Source organism: Eurosta solidaginis, chromosome 1, assembly GCF_040869045.1.
Source record: "Eurosta solidaginis isolate ZX-2024a chromosome 1, ASM4086904v1, whole genome shotgun sequence".
Classification (NCBI taxonomy): domain Eukaryota; kingdom Metazoa; phylum Arthropoda; class Insecta; order Diptera; family Tephritidae; genus Eurosta; species Eurosta solidaginis.
The window spans coordinates 338,347,556-338,367,920 of NC_090319.1; the positions used below are offsets into that span (position 1 = coordinate 338,347,556).

Sequence of the window (20,365 nt, forward strand, 5' to 3'; positions counted from 1 at the left end):
TAGCGAGTTTATTAGAGTTGGATAAATGTAGCAAATAATGTTGAGAATAAAGTCGAATGTTGCATATAACTGAACTGCTTCGGGCTGGTAGTTCAGTTGCAACAAGGTCCGTCGTCGTGGAAAATTATGGATAATTGTAAGGGTGGGTAGTTCCCACGCTTCTTTTTGAAATTTTTGGAAACTTCGTTGGACATGCTATATGATCAGGTTTGCGTTTTAGTACTTGTGAATGATGAAATGTATCTTGAGTGCATTTGTACTTATAGATTACATTGGCAGTCATTCACGGCGAAAGAGCGTATAAATGAGTGAAGGTAGTACCTATGACTAATGAGAGGTATCTTAATGTGCAAGTGGTTTAGTAATATGATTAATGAAGTGTATCCTGCGAGTGCTTGTGTCGTAAGTACTTGTGAGCATTACTGTCTGTTGCCAAAGAACAGATAGTTTTATTCACAAGGAATTATATGACGCTCTCACTCTATGGAACACCTGAGTAGTTATTCATAATGAAAGACATTTGCACTGATAGATTACATCGATATTTAGTTCATGGCGAAGATGCGTTGTGGATGATAAGGCTTTAAAAGGTTATGCCACATCCCTAAATTGTGTTCCAAATTGGTGGTGCTTAGCAAGGGTTGTTTACAATGCCCCTAATACTTGTACTTAAATTGTGGGACTGTAGCATGTATCTGCTCTTTACGCACAGATCATGTTTCAGGCGAATTGCTTGTGGGCAGAGAAGAACGTACCATGATCCGGGGTGGAGTTGCCCAACAACCGGATGCCATTATCCATAAAATGGCTGGAGCTTGATACACTCCTATCTTACCAAGGTAAGGACTTGTAATGGAATCGCCAGATTACAAGCAATTTGGTACCAAACGATTCGGCTAAGAAGTGTTGAGAGAAGGCAACATGGAGCTGATCATGCAGTAGATCAGTGTTTGACACCATTGATCATGCAGTAGATCCGTGTTTGACACCGTAGAGTTGAGTCTACAAAGGCAGGTCGCCTACAACGTGATTAGTGAACATGTATCTTGCGAGTGTTTATACCGTAAATACTTGTGAGCATCACTGTATGTTGTGCCACAACAGATAGGTTTATTCACAAGGAATTATATGTCACTCTCACTCTATGGGACATTTAAGTAGCTATTCATGCTTAAGGAAAGACACTTGCGCTGATAGGTCACATCGGTAGTTGGTTCACGGCGAAAGGGCGTTTTTGATCATAACATGTGGTGCATAGCGTTGGAGGGAGGTGCCGCCTTCAAGCAATGTCTGAGCAAAATCGGCTCCGTCGTCAACAATGTATTATACATTGTTGTATCACTGCAGGACAGAAAAGGTTGGTCAAATTCCTAAATAGCGACAAAACCCAATATCTCAATCTGATTAACTTGTTGCCGTGCAACCGGGTACCAGTAACCCGAAATGGAAGGGGAGGGTGGATAGTCCTCCCCGGCCAAACCAAGGCTGCTTGACTTGAACACCCAGCTCACCGATTGGTACCAACTTGTTGGGCCGAAGATCAACGGACATTGATCTGTGTTTGACACCGTGGGGTAGGTCTTCGAAGACAGGTACTCACGTTAAGCACGCATCGACTGTCGCCTACAACGTTATTCGCGATTAGCTTTCTTACAGGACTCAATCCAGCGAAAACACAAAACTGGGGTCAACAATTGGAACTAAATGGTTGTCTTTTAATTCCTGAAAAAAGTGAGCAGATATATTAATCCTTTTGGAATCCAAATATATTAAGTGTTTTTGTTGTATACAGTGACAGGCAGAAGTCTACAAACACCCCTTTCTTTCATAGTTTAGAAAAGACAAAACCATTACAGAAAAATGTGTACGAGGAATTTCGTTTTTACCCTTTTTTTGATCCTTTTACTTAAAAAAAATTCGTCCTTGAACATAAAACAACTAAGTTAAAGAGAAAAAACGCAATATTAGTGTTGACAAAAGTGTACATACAGCACCGTTACCTAGCATGCATTCTAATATCGTGTGTGATACTAACCGTAAAGTACTATTTTCCTAGCTTAATTTAGTTGCGGTTTGATCACTTAGGCATCAAAACTATCTCCTAGAAAAGAAATATCGTTTGACTCAAGACATTTGGTTGTAAGGCACAGCAAAGAAAAAAGTGATGTGTTGCAAAAATTGTAAACTTGAGTCTAGCAACAATACAGACAATTGTAAAAAAAACTTTGAAAATAGTCATTGTACCGAAAATAAGAAGCGCAGTGGCCGGATGCAAATGCGGAACACCACGCAAAAGCCTTTTGTTTATGAAAAAACCCGTAAACATAGCTTGTAGTTCGCGAAAGCAAAAAAGGAAACGCGGATGGATTTCTGGCAAAAAGTTTTGTTAACCGTGAAATCAAAGTTCAATATATTCGGCAGCGATTGAAGAACGAAATTGTGGAGGAAGAAAAATACCGCACTCGATCCGAAGATTTAGCTAACAACTCTAAAACGTGCTGGCGGCTGTGTTATGGTTTGGGGAGCAGTTCGGGAATCTGGAGTTGGTTGGATTGCATTTATTGAGGCTAATATGGATCGTTTTGGATACGAGTTTTATTGGATGATAGTTTGAAACCATCGGTCGATAAACTGGAGCTCGTTGCAGGTTGGCTTTCTTTGAAGGATAATCATCCAAAGCACAAGGCACATATTGTTAAAGATTGACTGCTTTACTATGTTAGGTTAGGTTGGGTGGTAGCTCCCCTGATAGGGGAAGCTCACCTGGACAACATGAAGGTCCGTTGTGATAACACATATAACAAACTAAAATAACGGTGGCGTAGATATAACTACTTAGAGAATCGTTTGGTAGCAACGATAAAGTTCCGAATGATCCCGATCTCAACCTTGGAGATCCAAGTGAGTCGCGACCCAAGTACTTTCGCCTAGTTATGGCAAAAGCTGTGCAATCAAGCATAAAGTGATTGGTGATTCCACCTCATCATTGTCCATACAGCTGCAGCAGGATGGAGTTTCCAATATATTGAGACGTACCGCATGGATACCTATGGGACAGTGCCCTGTCAAAACACTAATGACCATTGATAGGTGAGCCTTAGTGAACCCAATTATTTCAGCAGACCTCCTGCCATCCACTTTCGGCCAGAAAGACCTTGCCTCCCTGCAAGACGTAGGGTCCGCCCAACATTTGCTGAGCTGGCTCGGGCCCAGCTATGGAGGAGCAATCCAAAGGTGGCTAGCGGAATCCCGAAATCCCTACAGCCGTCTTCATCCGGTTCAGTTGTACCGATGTTGGCTAAGAGATCCGCTTGACAGTTACCCGGAATATCACTATGGCCCGGGACCCAGATAATCTTAATTGTAAAATAATTCGATGCAATCGCAAGTGAGGTCAGGCATTCCCAGACCACCCTCGATCGCACTGTAGTTGAGCTATTGGCTATTAGAGTAGATGTTAAATTCCCTAACCGTAGTAGCACTGGATAGAATTTCATCCACCACATCCTCAATCGCAGCAACTTCCGCTTGGAATACACTGCAGTGATCAGCCAACTTAAACTTGCGGCTTACAATTAGCTCTTGACAAAAGACCCCCCGCCAACCTTTCCATCCAACTTCGACCCACCCGTGAATAGGTTAACCGGTCCCATGCCCCAGATAATTCCTCTTCCCCACTCCTCCCTCGAGGGAATGACTGGGTTGAAGGTTGCATAGGGAGCGGTTATCGGCATACAATAGTCCGTCCTGTCTGGGATAAAATCGAAACTGGCAAGAAGGCTAGAGTATCCGAAGTCAGAAAGCCCGTAACCCATATCACGAAGCCTGACCAACGACCGGGCCGCGGCTGCCTTTCCCGCAATATCTACTGGATGTATGTTCAGCACGACATTCAGTGCCAAGGTAGGTGTTGATCTCAGAGCGCCACTGATATCGATCAGCGCCGTCCGCTGCACTGACACTAACATTTAGGAGGTGCTTGCCGTGTCTGTCCAGTGCTTTCCAACAGACCAGCATCCCCTAGAGCAGAATTCGTTTGACCACCATCTCATAAAGCCAGTATACTACTCCTGGCGAAAGCCCCCATCTCTTTCCGATAGCCCCCTGCAGCAGTACAAGGCAACCGCGGCCTTCCTGGCCCTATCTTCCACATTGGGTCTATAGGACAGTTTCTTGTCCAGAACAATCCCTCAATATTTTACCCTGTCAGAGAGTACCAGCGATATCCCTCCAATCGAGGGAGTTCTGAAGTGGGGTATCTTATATCTCCTCCTAAAAAGAAGCAATTCTGTTTCTCCCGGGTTGACTTCCAATCCACTTGATTCAGCCCACCTAGCCACAGTATCCTGGTAGGCCTGCAGAATATCGCGCAGGGTGTCCAGAAATTTGCCGCTGACTAGGATACCGAGGTCATCTGCATAGGCAACCACCCTACATAGGGTGGAGATGGGACACCCACTGTGTCGTGCCCCTGCACACCTTCCTCTCAGTTATGGCCCCTCCCCACTCAGCCACGACAGTTCTCTTCGACGATCTCTAGAAAGGCACCCAGAGCATACTCTTTGTGTTCTAGGGACCCCTCTATTTGCTTTTACGTTTCCGTCGATCTGCCCTTGCAGTACGCATGCTGTGAAGCCGACAGTAACCCTCGAGGTATCCTTTCCCGTAGGTACAGGTCAATCAACTGCTCCCACGTCTTAAGAAGAAACGAAGATTGTCCTGAAATCCTTAGGTGATACATGAGAGCTTCTGCCGGCCTTCGGAATGAAGATGACCCTAACCGTGTGCCACGACTTCGGGATATAGTTAAGCCTGAGCCAGTTAGTGTAGATGATGGCCAACCAGCGGCAGGAAATCCCTAAAGCCTTTTGAAGTTGCGCAGGAATGATGCCATCGGGCCGGGAGACTTATAGGGCTTGAACGAACTTATAGCCCAGGTTATTTGACTTTCCCGTAGTGGAATGGCAGGCATTTCTGCATGACCAGCGACCGCCGACCATGCAGGCGAAGATCCCTGCGCAACAGGGACATCGGGAAAATGATTGTCCAGTAAAAGCCTTAGGGACGCCTCGCTACTCATCGACCAGTCCCCACCATCATCTCTCAGATACCCCAGAGGAGCGGGCTACCTAGAAAGTATTTTTCTAAGCCTCGCGGATTCATTACAGCCTTCTACGTTTTCGCAGAAGCTTCGCCGTGCAACTCGCTTGGCTATCCTTATTTCATATTTATAAATCCCCAGACTCACCTTATAGAGCTCCCAGTCAGAGGGTAATTTACTCCTCCTGGCTCTGTTAAAGAGCCGCCTACGGAACGCTCTTAGGTCGTCAAGAGAATCAGACCACCAGGGCGGCTTGCCATTTCCCCTGTAAGTTTTCAATGAACAGGACAGGTGAAAGGCGCTATTGCTTGCCGATGTGAAGTTTTCCACCAGAACGTATATCTCAGATTCCGACAGGTCCGAAATAACGATAGGCGCCGCAGGCAATAGCTCTCCCAGCTTCCTACAATACAAGTCACAGTTGGTACTTTTAGGGTTCCTAAAAGATATTTTACCGGGACGTTCTTCGTTCACCGAGAACTGAATATATCGGTAATCAGAGAAGGAGTGCTCGTTGAGAACCCTCCAGCCAGATATTCGATTTTCCAGTTCTCTGCTAACCAGGGTGAGGTCCAGGACCTCCTCCCTTGCCGCAGTAATAAAAGTCGGGTAATTCCCCCTATTACATATACAAAGTCCCTCATCTACAATAAAAGTAAATAAAGACTCACCTCTGGTGTTCGCATCCGAGCTAACCCATATGCTATGGTGGGCATTAGCATCGGCACCTATGATTACGCCAACACCTCTCCGCCTTTCTTCAGCGGTGATTTTCGGCCAGTATGACAGGTGGTGGTCCCGTTACGTCTCCATGGGGCATGTACGCTGAGACCACCCACATTTCGTTACTGCCTCGCTCGAGGCAGACCGTGGTTACGTCAGCATTGCTGAAATTAGGGAGAATAAAAGCTTTAAGTTCCTTTTTAACACACAGGATCTAGGCCTACCTGCCTCCCCATGCACCAAGTTGTTGAATTTTCCCGTCCTTAATCCAGAAATTTTTCCGCCGTTACTACTCAGCCACGGCTCCTGGACAAGGACTATATCCACTCCGCCTTTTTCAAGATAGAGCAAAAAGTTTGCGGAAGCCGCCTTAGAGTGCTGAAGATTGATTTCACGGATTTCCATCAACACCACTCTTCTTCTGCACCCCATCCTTGGCGGATTCGCACTCGGAGGCTAGGAGATCCTCCTCACCCCCAAGCAGACGATTTACACTGATGACTGATGACTGCTTTACTATGCTTCAAGAAAATTAAATACACCATCCCAAAGCCCAGATTAAAATACATTTGAGCATGTCTGGGAAATTTTAGAACGGAAAATTTGCAAAAAAAAAAAATGGTGTCCTTAAAGAACACATTATAGAAGTTTGGTACGGTATAACACCTGCAGAGTTAACAAATTAGTTAGTAGCCTCAATGTCACGACGGCTCCAAAATGTTCTTGATCCTAGCGGTGGACTGACTTAATGCTAAGAAACAATATTATTTAGTGTTCAAGAAGTTGTTCACACTTAAGCAGGCTATTTGTGTACTGTAAGTATGTAGACTTTTGACAACGTTGTCTTTACGTATCTTTCCCATAGTTTTGCAATTTTATATTAATGAAAGGGTTTTTTGAGTTTATTATGATTAGAAAAAGGTTCAAACAAAACTGTGTAAGCACATTTTTCCGATAAGTTATTAGTCTTTCAATCCAGCGAAAATAGAGGGTGTATATAGACTTTTGTCATTTTTCCTTAAAAGCAGTTGGTTAAAATTTATTCACACATTTTATGCTTCCGATGTGATTTATACCAACTGTCAGAAGCTAATTTAGGCTTAATTATACCTTTCATGAACATGAAATGGTATATTAACTTTGATCCGATGTTTGTAACGTTGAGAAATATAGAAGATAGACACACCATTAAGTATACCGAATTGATCAGGGCGACGAACTGAGTTGATATAGCCATGTCCGCTTCTCCGTCCGTCTATCCATCCGTCTGTTCGTCCATCTGTCTGTTTGAACGCAAACTAGTCCCTCAAATTTTGAGATATCTCAATGAAATTTGGCACAAGGATGTATTTTTGTATTATATTAGACATTTGTCGGATCCGGTAGGATCGGATCACTATAACATATATCTCCCATACAACCGATCGTTCAGATAAGGGGGTTTTTTGCATTTCTTATTTTATATTTATCTTAAATATCGTTTAGGTATGTACATCTGTTCACTATATATTTCTTATCTTATACATCCGATTATTTGGAGATTACGAATGGGATAAGATTATTGTTCAGCCCCATTCATGGAAGGTATGAAGTTTTCGGCATAGCCGAAGACAGTACCGTCCTTACTTGGGTTTAATTAATTTTTATCGTTTTTTATTGCAACATATACAAGTTAGATTGGAGTACAAATTATCTCTGTTCCTCTTTGAAACAGATGGTACAGTGAATTTAGAAAGATTTTTATAGTTTTACCGAAATTATGTAAAGTGGTCTACCTGCTAAAAAATAAGTTCAAAATGTCATTAGATGGTGTAAAACAAATATTCACCTTTACAAAATGTCAGAACTGCTTAAATGACAAGTTAAAGTTCAACTACTTCAAATCAAAGTCAAGTAAAGATATAAATCCATATACAACTTGTATCATTGTTTGTAAGATTTACAATGACCTTTATCTTAGAAGTGTGGATGAGATCGATCTTATCGCAGTGGGCGAAAGAGAGAAAAGGAGAGAGAAAGAGAGACAGGGGAAATGAAGATGAAATATTAAGCATTTATTCTAGCTCGGTAGCAACATTCTTCTAACCGATTACTAAAATCACCATAAACTTATCGTGTGTTCATAACTTTTCCAGCAAAATATGTGGCAACATCTTTTTACATCTATAGCTATGTGTTTGAACAGAAAACCCAAACGAATATACATTCCTTTTACATGACTGTAAAATGGTTGAAAAATATTATTAGCTTTTGCTTACACAAACATTTGTTAACATTTTCATGTTATTCGCAATTCCGAACTTTTGTTTTTTGGCAGTATAACCGGGTGAGCCAAACATGCGATTGCATAAACTGGAAACGATTTTCGGTAATATAATACTCCAGTTACTAAATTTCCCAGTAACGCTCAGAGTTAGAATGTAAATCTTAATATATAAAAACACGTGTCACAGGTTTGAGCCCAATGGACTCCTAAACTACTGAACCGATTTTGAATTTGTTTTGCACCCCGTGTGTAGTTTGATCTAGCTTGAAATATAGAATAGGTTATATCTCAGTTTATGTCGCAATATTATTTTATTGCAATTTTTTTATTTGTTTATACGTAATATTAAAATGTTACGTATACGCAGTGGCACTCATATTTTCAGGTGGTGCGGATATACTTCCGTGTAATTGGTTGGTGTTTAAATAAACAACCTGCTTATCAATAAAAAATATTATAGCGAATGATATCAAGTATAGCCAGGCCCGCCGAGAGGGGGGGAGGGGGGAGGTTTCTGAGGAGGCCCGCGATTTAGAGGTACTATGATATTTTTTTTTAATACAGGAGAGTCTTTAGTTGTTCCATGTGCAATTTTTAAGCCGAATTTCAAAAGCAACGAAAATCTGCATTTCGTTTTAATATTATAGTGAAGTGTGAAAAATAAAAACCTATATATATATAAAAAGAAAGGCTAAAAAGTGTGTTTAGTTGGTCGCCGGTGTTTGAAGAGATGCGTCTATCGATTTTGTTCAAACGTGCACACAATTTGCGTAAACCTCACGCGGTGGTTACTACAGGTACAGGGTCTCGAGATATAGGCCAAAACGTGGGCCAGTGAATTCCTAGACAGTGTTTATACAATATGGATATCAAATGAAAGCTGTTGATGAGTGATTTGGTACAGAGTAATATATTATCCAGAGACGGACTGTGGCTGGGATAAGAACTAGCACTGGGACTGAGACTTAGAGTGGGACTGAGACTGGGACTGGAACAAAATACATACCACCCTCTGGGACGGGCAATAAGGGAGGCAGAAGAATGAGAAGGAATTGAGAGAAGAGAAAAGAGAGAAGGAGATTGAGAAAGAGATAGAATGAGACGAAGATGGAGATAGATGAAGCGAAAAAGACGGAGGGAGGAGTTAATAACAGGATTAGGAAAAAGTGAAGAGGGGGGAGGGCAGAGTCAGACGGAAAAAGCTTATTAAAATGTATGCAGATAGGCAAAATTTAGGGCAGGACAACGTCTGTCGGGTCTTCTAGTGGAATATATAAAGTACAACATAACGTTTCTTAAAAATTTTGCTCGATTTATACATACATGAATATTTATAAGATTAGCTTACGAATTTTTTTAAATTAATAAAAATGGGTATTTACTTTGAATTCTTTAATGATTTACAAGTATTAAATCACTTTTAATATGAGAAGTTAATTAATAACAAGTTGCACACATACGTGTGTACATTAGACTGGGTCGATTTATTAACCTATATCGCGCCATCGATTTTTTGATAGGATTTGGGCTCAGGAAAAAAAGTTCCACTACGCATACCCAAAAAAATAATTTTCGAGCCTGCAAAAAAAAAATGGAGAAAGGGTAAACTTTTCGACCAAAACACTCCCCAAAACCCAAAAAATAGTTTTTTTTTGCAAACAACTGTTGTAAAAACGTTGGCGATAACAGTTTTTGAAAAAAAAAAAAAATATTTTTTGGGTTTTAGGAAGTGTTTTGGTCGAAAAATTGTATTTTTTTTTGCAGGCTCGAAAATTATTTTTTTGGGTATGCGTAGTGGAACTTTTTTTCTGAGCCCAAATCCTATCGAAAAATCGATGGCGCGATATAGGTTATCTTGCGTCCATACAAATCGACCCAGGTTAATGTACATGTATATGTAATTGTACTCTCAAAAGCATACTCATAAGAGTTTAAAAAACTACGCCATTGTTCACAGTATTATAGAGGTGAGTAGAGATTAAAAAGTCCTTGAAGTAAGGAAAATATAAAAAGAACGAAGAAGTGGCTTAGTTAAGAGGATTAATTATAAACGAACAGTTTCTTTTGTTTCCTTCTAAAAACAGCGCAATAAAAAGCAAACGAAATTCCAAGTCACACTAAAGCGAGTAAGGAGTGCTGACTAACAATTTTACCTACAAAAATTTATAAAATTAAAAAAAAAAAATCAACATAGCCAAGAAATTATTAGGATATATGCGCTCTTTTATGTAATATAGATTCGTTAGCTTAATGTGAAAATGTGCTAAGTCACTTTTTACGAATTTTACAGGAGACGAAAAAAACTGAATAATTGTTGAAATAACCTTTTTTTTCAAAACTGTGAATGAGGATAATTTAGTTGCAATAGTTTTGAGTGTAGAGGCTTTGGAAAAGATAAATAAAAATCATGTATGCTAACCCAGCAGCTATTTTATGACTTAGCACAATTTCCTCACTCAAAACAAATTTTTTCTCCTGACTTAGCACTTTTTACTCAATATGTTTCCCCATCACTCATCCCCTTTAATGATTGAAATATAACACCAAAACTATAACACTAACTATTGGGGGCCACCGTGGCGTCATGGTGGCGTGCTCCGCCTACCACACCGAATGCCCTGGGTTCACACCCCGGGCAAAGCAATATCAAAATTTTAGAAATAAGGTTTTTCAATTAGAAGAAAATTTTTCAAAGCTGGTTCGCTCTCAGTGAAAACTCATCTGCCTCGCAGATGCCTTTCGGAGTCGGCATAAAACAAGTAGGTCCCGTCCCCCCAATTTGTAGGAAAAATTAAAAAAATGCAGCACGACGTCGATTGGAAGAGAAGCTCGGCCTAAAATCTCTTCGGAGGCTATCGCGCCTTACATTTATTTATTTCTTTTATTTGTAACGGTTCTGATCTGGACTCTTTATCCGGATGGTGCGCAGACAATAACTTATTTTTAAATTCCAACAAATGCTGTGTTGTGTCTTTTCCATAAAGACAACTGCCACATACTTTATCTACGAACTAAATCTCTTAATCGTTGTCAAGAGAGTAAAGACTTGGGTGTAATTTTAGACTCCAAACTCTCTTTTTCTAGTCACATTTATTTCGTTGTTTCAAAATTTGTTGCAATGGTTGGGTTCAGTAGACGTAAAACCAGTGACTTTAAGGACCCTATGATGTTGAAGGCAATTTATATATCCTTGGTCAGAAGTGGTATTGAGTATTGCTCAATAATATGGAATCCTTTCTATGAATCTAATTCCTATAAAATTGGGAAAATGTTTACAAAATTGCTTTACGTATGCTTCACTGGCCAGACGGCCTCCCATCATATACCAGCAGGCACAAATTGCTCGGTGTTCAGGCTTTGCATGACAGAAGAACTTTTATCTCACTCACGCTTGCCTATAATGTAATAAACTTTAGCACGAATTGCTTTGATTTATCTATATTATATATATATATATATATATATATATATATATATATATATATATATATATTTGTTCATTCCATATATTCCACTGCTTGATCTTCGGCATAATAGATTATTTGTCGAAATAACTCATAAAACGAATTACGCTATTAATGAACCTATCACTAGGACTATACATCTAGCAAATCGATTCAGTAGTGTTATTAATTTTAATAACAGCTTATATAAGTTTATGCTTGAATTGTTTTCTATTTTTAACTAGTCTGTAAGAAAGCATGTAGTTATCGACATGTAAGAATCGAAGTAGATTATAGTCAGCGGAAAGCATTTATCATACACCAAAGGTATGTCTCAATTGGGTAAATCCAATTTCAAGGGGTTGTGTTCGTAACCCTCTCAAGGGGTTGCCAGCACAATATATAGCTTCCCCAACCCAATTGTCAACTCACCTAACCGTAGCGAATCCTGTATCATTGACAGTCGAGGCTCTGGCGACCCCAAGTTCCTCATGGAACTAGGGGGTGGGGAGGGCGGGACGGCCTAGAAGGTTTATTGTGGTCATATAAATCGTTCCCGAGATGGTTTAGCTGGTAGCACCTTAATAGTGCTTTGTTGCGGAACGTACCGGATCTATATCCGGCAAAGGGCCATCAACATCGGTAACATTCCTCAAAGCCTTCGGAAAGTGTCTTTATCGTTAACACAACAACAACAACAACAACAAAGCATGTACTTTTAGACTGAATGAATTAAATAAATAAATAAAATGCGCGCACAAAGAAATGACTAGTAATTCAGATTGATATTATTGACAGATTGACTTAGCACATTTAGCACATTTTTAAGAGCTGACGACTTAGCACATTTACACATCATTGCCCACAGCACGTAAAAATGAAAAATTTAAATATTTTTTTTTTTTTTGTGATCGATGTATTTTGAATTCAGTTTTAAAACTGCATTGAAATACAATTTTTCAGAAAAAGTGACTTAGCACGTTTTCACATTAAGCTAACGATATGCACTTGTTATGAAGTATTCATACAAAAGAGGGGATTAACAAAAGTTCGCATTACAAGTGCAGGGTATCAAATGACTGACTTGCCTAAGGCGTTGACCTTCACCGTATGAAAAACGAACTTAAGTTATCTGTGGCTTATGATAAAAGCAAATTTCAGGCAAATCGAACAGTGAATAGAACTTTTTCGAACGGTTCGGTCCCCGGTCCTCTTCTTGGAAACAGGAATACTCTCCGGGAAAGATTTTGTTTGTATGTATTCGAAGATCGTTCAAAAATTTTCAGGAGTAGCTCCTTGCGGATGGATTGTCCCTCTTCCACTTACTCCAGAGAGGCTGCGAACTTAACCCCGGTGTTTGGAATTGGTACTCCTGCATCTGTTGAAAAGAAATAGAGATACATAGAATGGTCACACTTTTGTCTGTATATCTCGTGCAAAGCCTAGTTTCACCTAATAATCGTCGCGAACATAATTTCTTTAAATAATTTGTGGCTCCTTGGCGGTCACGCACAAAGGCGATTTACGGTTGCTATTAATGGTTTATTAATACTCATGACTATCGTGGCACAGGGCGCATCCAGTTTTTTCCAGCTACAATTCCCGATGTGCGAACAATCAAGTAGCAATCCCTACCACCAGTCGCTACCAGCTATGGAACTTCTCATATGTACCTTCGTCGACGTCACTTTCCTAGAAGCTCTATGTGTAGCTCCGAAGACTTTATAGCGGATGTTTTTGTCGCCTTATGCTGCCGAGCTACAACAGAGAAACACCTATAACGTTAGGGAGTGACTATTCGGCCAAGGATGCCGCCCTCGAAATCATAAGCAGTCTAAGTGGATGTCATTGCGTAACTCATGGGTAAAAATCGCATAATCCTCGGCGCATCTACATAATTAAAATTTTGCAAGGATCCTTGATAAATTTTTTTAAATGTAGACCAAAGTTTGCAGACGTTTGTGTTCACAACATTGCTTTCAGTAGAACGATATTTTAGAATGAAGTCGACCGATTTTAAGTTGAAAGATGTTAACTGCGGTTTTCCGGCCTTATGAAACAAGAGTTCATTATGGATGGCCGCGTGGCTTCAGTTTTCAGACTAGTTCGACAGTGAACAGTCGTCGACGTTAGGGTAGGAGCACACACGGTCATTACTTCAACTGTCTTGGGAAAGCTTTTGCTTCACGACTTTGAGTGTTCTTGCGAAGGACAAAGCCTCATCTGGCAAATATTTGTGCCTACGTATTCACATTGGCAGCCGCCGTGGTGTGATGGTAACGTGCTCCGCCAGCACACCGAAGATCCTGGGTTCTCGCCCCAGGGAAAGCAACATAAAAATTTCAGAAACATTAGTTTTCAATTAGAAGACAATTTTTCTAAGCGGGGTTAATCCCCGGCGGTGTTTGGCCGAGCGTATTTCTGCCATGAAAAGCTCTCAGTCAAAACTCATCCGCCTTGCAGATGCTGTTTGGAGTCGGCATAAAACAAGTAGGTCAAATCACGCCAATTTGTAGGAAAAATTAAGAGGAGCACGACGCAAATTGGAAGATAAGTTCGGCCTAAAATCTCTTCGGAGGTAATCCCGCCTTACATTTATTTTTTATTTATTACGTATTCACATTTGTGAAAGGAGCCTTAACGTGTAGGCGATATTTTTACTTGGTTGATAGGCTACAATCAATGTGATTCACTCCAAGGGATTAGTTTTGGATAGGGCCGCCAACTTTAGGAAATGTCAGACCGGGAGACCTGGGTGTTGAAAGATGAAGGGTGAAAATAAAAATTAACATTTCAGACCCTGACCCTGACCCAGACCGAAAGCGCCTATTTTTTAAATAACTTTTGAATAGTTAGAAAGAGTTAAATTTCGCAATTAGTTTCTTATAACTGGAAGTGATGCGCATCCGTTGATATCACTTTCGACCACATTCGACCAATTTTCGACATGAACAATAAATGGCCTAAACAGTCTTAAGCGAGTAGAAAATATAGTAACGCGCCGGACGCCGCCGCACCGATATTTTTGACATTCGGCGGCGGCGTGCGAAGAATTACTAAAATTTGCGGGGGGCGGCGGCGGCGGCGTATATCTCTATAACTGGGGAATTGCTATGGTTCAACTATATGTTTGGCTCATCTGTACAATAACAACATGTTTGTTCAGGTTGTCAAAAATCTGTGTATTGTTAGGCGAATCTAATAGAATCGTCAATTGTTGTGGCAAGCATTGGAACATTGTAGTCAACAAACAAAGCGCTTTATGAATTTATACTTAATTTTATTTAATATTAAAAACATTAAAAGTGATGTACAACTTATTTTTTTAATCAAAAACCAACACCAAGGTATTAAATAATTGTAAATGTTGAAGAATAAATGAATTTTATACAGTTTTACGTAGAACATCTTTCTACGTTAACGGCATTCGACCGCTCTTTAAAAAAACCCTGAGTGGATCCATAATCGGTTTGGGATATAAAATTACAACCAAAGACGTGGTGAGGCGGTAGATGGACATTTAGTATAGTTTTCATTTTACATATTTAACCGATGGCGGCCAATGGAATATGAAAGTTAATTTAAGAACCAAACTTAGTTTAACGCCAAAGAAATGCTTTCCAGAGCTTATAGTTTTAGGAATGCTCCCCGCCCATGTATGTCATATTAAAAAGCAAGGTTTGTGGATGAAGTTTCACATAAGATTGATGAAACGATGGGAAGAATTTATAAGATAGTTGGCATTTGTTTGAGCATTCTATATGAACGTTTTACCTGTGAGTATTATGATAAAACCAAACCCTATCAATCGATTGGGCCAATGACACCATTAGAGTTTAACGAAAATGAAGTTAAATCAGTATTCAATTTGGTAGATAGGGTTGTCTAGTTAATGACCCACGCCAATTTAGTATTTATGATTGAACGTATATAATCTATTTTCTTGGCAACGTTGTGGGTATCCGTCCAGTACTATACAATAATCAACTCGTCGAGAAATTCTTACAGCTTGTAGCAGCAAGTTTAAAAACTGGTGAAGCCGTTTGGTTTGGTTGTGAAGTTAGCAAACCCTTAGCATCAAAGCAGAGCATTTCATGTCCGGGAACGTACCCAAATTACGTGACCCTTTTAGGGGGGAGGGGGGTTTCTTTAGGTATTACACCTGTTCACAGGGGGAGGGGAGGGATTGAGACTTTGTCACGTAGTCAATAATCTCTAGGAAATCTTGCAATTTGCTTGTGGAATTTATTTCGCGTCAAAAATTTCCATGAAAAATCATCAGAAAAACGTGCACGGTAATGCAGTGGACGACGTGTCTCGCGTGCGACCTCTGTAGGTCCTCTCCAGGAGACCAAAAGAGATCATATGTATCGTGGAGCAAAGCGCTGAGTGGATAGACATCGAGGCTGTTGACGAGGAAAAAATAATGACGTCTGAGGAAACTCCTGATGCTACTGCTCCCATATCTACGATGTATCCCAGTGGCTTGATGCTGGAAGCGTATTTGTTAAAGTTGAATTAGATGAAAAGACATAAAAAAGGAACAAGTAAGGAAGGCTAAGTTCGGATGTAACCGTACATTACATACTCAGCTGAGAGCTTTGGAGACAAAATAAGGGAGGGGAGGGATTGAGACTTTGTCACGTAGTCAATAATCTCTAGGAAATCTTGCAATTTGTTTGTGGAATTTATTTCGCGTCAAAAATTTCCATGAAAAACCATCAGAAAAACGTGCACGGTAATGCAGTGGACGACGTGTCTCGCGTGCGACCTCTGTAGGTCCTCTCCAGGAGACCAAAAGAGATCATATGTATCGTGGAGCAAAGCGCTGAGTGGATAGACATCGAGGATGTCGACGAGGAAAAAATAATAACGTCTGAGGAAACTCCCGATGCTACTGCTCCCATATCTACAATGTATCCCAGTGGTTTGATGCTGGAAGCGTATTTGTTAAAGTTGAATTAGATGAAAAGACATAAAAAATGAACAAGTAAGGAAGGCTAAGTTCGGATGTAACCGTACATTACATACTCAGCTGAGAGCTTTGGAGACAAAATAAGGGAAAATCACCATTTAGCAAAATGAACCAAGGGTAACCCTGGAATGTGTTTGTATGACATGTGTATCAAATGAAAGGTGTTAATGATTATTTAAAACGTAGTTGGCCTTAGTTCTATAGGTGGACGCCTTTTCGAGATATCGCAATAAGGGTGGATCAGGGGTGACTCTATAATGTGTTTGTACGATATGGGTATCAACTGAAAAGTATTAATGAGGGTTTTAAAAGGGAGTGGGCCTTAGTTCTATATGTGAAGGCGTTTTCGAGATATCGACCAAAATGTGGACCAGGGTGATCCAGAACATCATCTGTCGGGTACCGCTAATTTATTTATATATGTAATACCACGAACAGTATTCCTGCCAAGATTCCAAGGGTTTTTGATTTCGCCCTGCAGAACTTTTTCATTTTATTCTACTTAATAAGGGAGGTGTCACAGCCTTTTTACAAAGTGTTTTCTAAAGTTATATTTTGCGTCAATAAACCAATCGAATTACAATGTTTCATCTCTTTTTTCATATTTGGTACAGAATTATGGCATTTTTTTCATTTTTCGTAATTTTCGATATCGGAAAAGTGGGCGTGGTCATAGTCGGATTTCGGCCATATTTAATACCAAGATAAGGTGACTTCAGATAAGTACGTGAACTAAGTTTAGTTAAGATATATCGTTTTTTCCGCAAGTTATCGTGTTAACGGCCGAGCGGGTGGACAGACGGTCGACTGTGTATAAAAACTGGGCGTGGCTTCAACCGATTTCGCCCATTTTTACAGAAAACAGCCACCGTCATAGAATGTATGTCCCTACCAAATTTCACAAGGGTTGGTAAATTTTTGTTCGACTTATGGCATTAAAAGTATTCTAGACGAATTTAATGAAAAAGGGCGGAGTTACGCCCATTTTGAAATTTTCTTTTATCTTTGTATTTTGTTGCACCATATCATTACTGGAGTCTATTGTTGACATAATTTACTTTTTTACTGTAAAGATATTAAATTTTTTGTTAAAATTTGACTTTAAAAAAACATTTTTTTTAAAGTGGGCGTGTTCGTCATGCGATTTCGCAAATTTTTATTTAGTCCAAAATTTTTCTAATTTTCTATTTTGCGTCATAAGGTCAACGCAACTACCAAGTTTCATCGCTTTATCCGTCTTTGGTAATGAATTATCGCACTTTTTTGGCTTTTCGAAATTTTCGATATCGAAGAAGTGGGCGTGGTTGTAGTCCGATTTCGTTCATTTTAAATAGCGATCTGAGATGAGCGCCCAGGAACCTACATACCAAATTTCATCAAGATACCTCAAAACTTACTCAAGTTATCGTGTTTACAGGCGGACGGACGGACATGGCTAAATTATTTTTTTTTTCACCCAGTTCATTTTCTATCTCGATCAGTTTAAGCCGTTACGGATTACCGTTATGCGAACAAAGTTAATATACTCTGTGAGCTCTGCTCAGCTGATTATAAAAAGGCTCTATAAATTAAGTTGTTATTCGAATATATTTTTAAATGCATTTTTTCTTCTTAATGTAATTTACTTATAATTATATGTATGCAAGCTTCGCGTAACGCGGCGGGTGTCAACTTAATAAAAACAAATATAAGTGAAATACAATTTTTTTAAGTTAGCAAAAAATAATTTAAAATCATACTTATGAACTACACGTGAAAACTAAAGGGGGAGGGGGTCTTAAAATATACTACCGGTGGTCACCGAGGGGGGAGGGGATAAAAAGTTGTAGAAAATGGGTCACGTAGTTTGGGTACGTTCCCTAAGTATTCGATGTTGGCATTCAAACACCTTTATCGGAAGCGAATAGACTTTTATTTGAAGAATCAGCAAGGACACACGCTATATTATCCAATGTTTTATCGGTTTATGAAAGTGTTGATGTGAACAAACTGTGCGCAGAAAATTCGCGGGTCCAAGATCGTGGTGAAAAATATGCAAACATAATACATACATATATATTAAGGGTTTGTGTAGGATTTTCAAGTTATGCGAAATAAATTACTGTATTTCTATTCTATTCTATAAATGTTTATTCATCTGAAGGACATCTTTATTGGGTAATTCTATACGACAGCATCAACGATAGATAATTTACTGAGGATGGCGCTGCGACCGTTGGTCTATTGTGTCCCCATCTCCTTCACAGCATCTCACCCAAGCCGACTTCCTTGATGAATCATATAAGTTCACTTAGCTTGAGGGATTGAATGAGGGAATGTTCTCGCCATGGTGATTCCATAAACTTAGCCCCGCGTCTTGAGATTGCGTCACATTCTAGGAGGATATGGTCCACCGTCTCCGCTGATCGATTACAAAATCGGCATGTGTTATTCGATAGTACGCCCAGTTTCTTCATTTGGCTGTTCAATCTACAATGTCCTGTAAGAATAGCTGTTAGGATTCTTAGGTTAACTTTCTAAATGCCTATTATTGCCCTATAGCGAGTTATGCTATAACCTCCGAACAGTAACTTAAATTCTTCTCTCTTTTCCCTCTCTTCTACTAATAAATGCCCACTTATTTCCTTTGAGCCAACCTGCAGGGACTCAGGCCAATAGTATTACGTTGTGTGCTCTTAATTGGTTCAGCTTTTCCCCGTCTCAAGGACCAGACCGGACTTTATTTCGAACTCCGAGATTGCCCTTAGTGCAGCCTGACTTTCACTGAGTATGGCGATTGTTTCACGACAGCATGACAGTCTTAATACACGTAACAGATGCAACATTTTTTTATTTACGTTTTGGGATTCGCGAATCTGAGTCCAAAATTCCGCTTTCGATACCCCTCCCGATATTTTTGGATGTGTATTAAGAGTGTCATGCTGTCGTATAGAATTACCATTTACTGGAAAGGCAAATTAAGTTTCCACCTGTGGCTAGATATTGTAAGTGGGAGTTTTGAAGTGTATATTTTGTGTAAATTGTATGAATGTTTTTATGTTAATTGTATTTAAAAGCTCCCAGTTGCTGAATCCAGCCCATTACATTCTTTCTTTTACTAATGTACATACATATGTATGTTGGTTTATTTATTAATATAAATCTTAGATATATTCACATATGAGTCGTTTATTTTAAAAGTGGTTTAAGTCCATGTTTGCTTATATTGAGATATTCAAGGGCTTTTGTTTGATTTGTTTCAAAAATATTGTTAAGTAGTATTAATTTTTTTTTATGGATTTGTGACTTTAAACATGTTAGAATATATAACGTAATATGTTTTGTAAACTTTACTATTAAAATAAGCTGTTTTTCAGAACCTAAAATGGACTTAAAACACTTTCAAAATTAATAAAATTACTTTTATGTATGTGAAAAGGAATAAGTCCACTTATTTTTAAGAAATTAATAATAGAAATTGTAAATATTTTATCTTTGTTGTAGATGAATGTAATAGCTTTAAAATATATAGGGAAGTTTTCACGTAAGATAAAGATTTTTATTTATGTAACTAGCAGACCCCGCAGACGTTGTTCTGCCCTAAATTTGGTCTACCTGCATATATTTTAAAAAGCTTTTTCGGCCTAATTCTGCCCTCGCCCCTTTACACTTTTTTCTAATCTTTTTATTCACTCCTGCCTCCGTCTTTTTCGCTTCATCTCCATCTTCGTCCCATTCTATCTCTTTCTCTTTCTCAGTCTCCTTCTCTCTTTTCTCTTCTCTCAATTTATTCTCATTCTTCATATCTTATTGCCAGTCCCAGAGGGTGGTATGTACTTTGTTTCAGTCCCATTCCGAGTCTCAGTCCCAGTCACACT

At 39.5% G+C, this 20,365-nt stretch overlaps 1 protein-coding gene and 1 pseudogene across 9 annotated transcripts in view; both read left to right on the forward strand.

The window, feature by feature from the left end:
- The window catches only part of LOC137237929 (uncharacterized), a 636,630-nt gene that overhangs the window by 364,016 nt on the left and 252,249 nt on the right, over positions 1 to 20,365 (forward strand). The gene's annotated exons all lie outside the window — the stretch shown is intronic.
- LOC137240977 (bleomycin hydrolase pseudogene) lies at positions 367 to 18,694 on the forward strand (annotated as a pseudogene).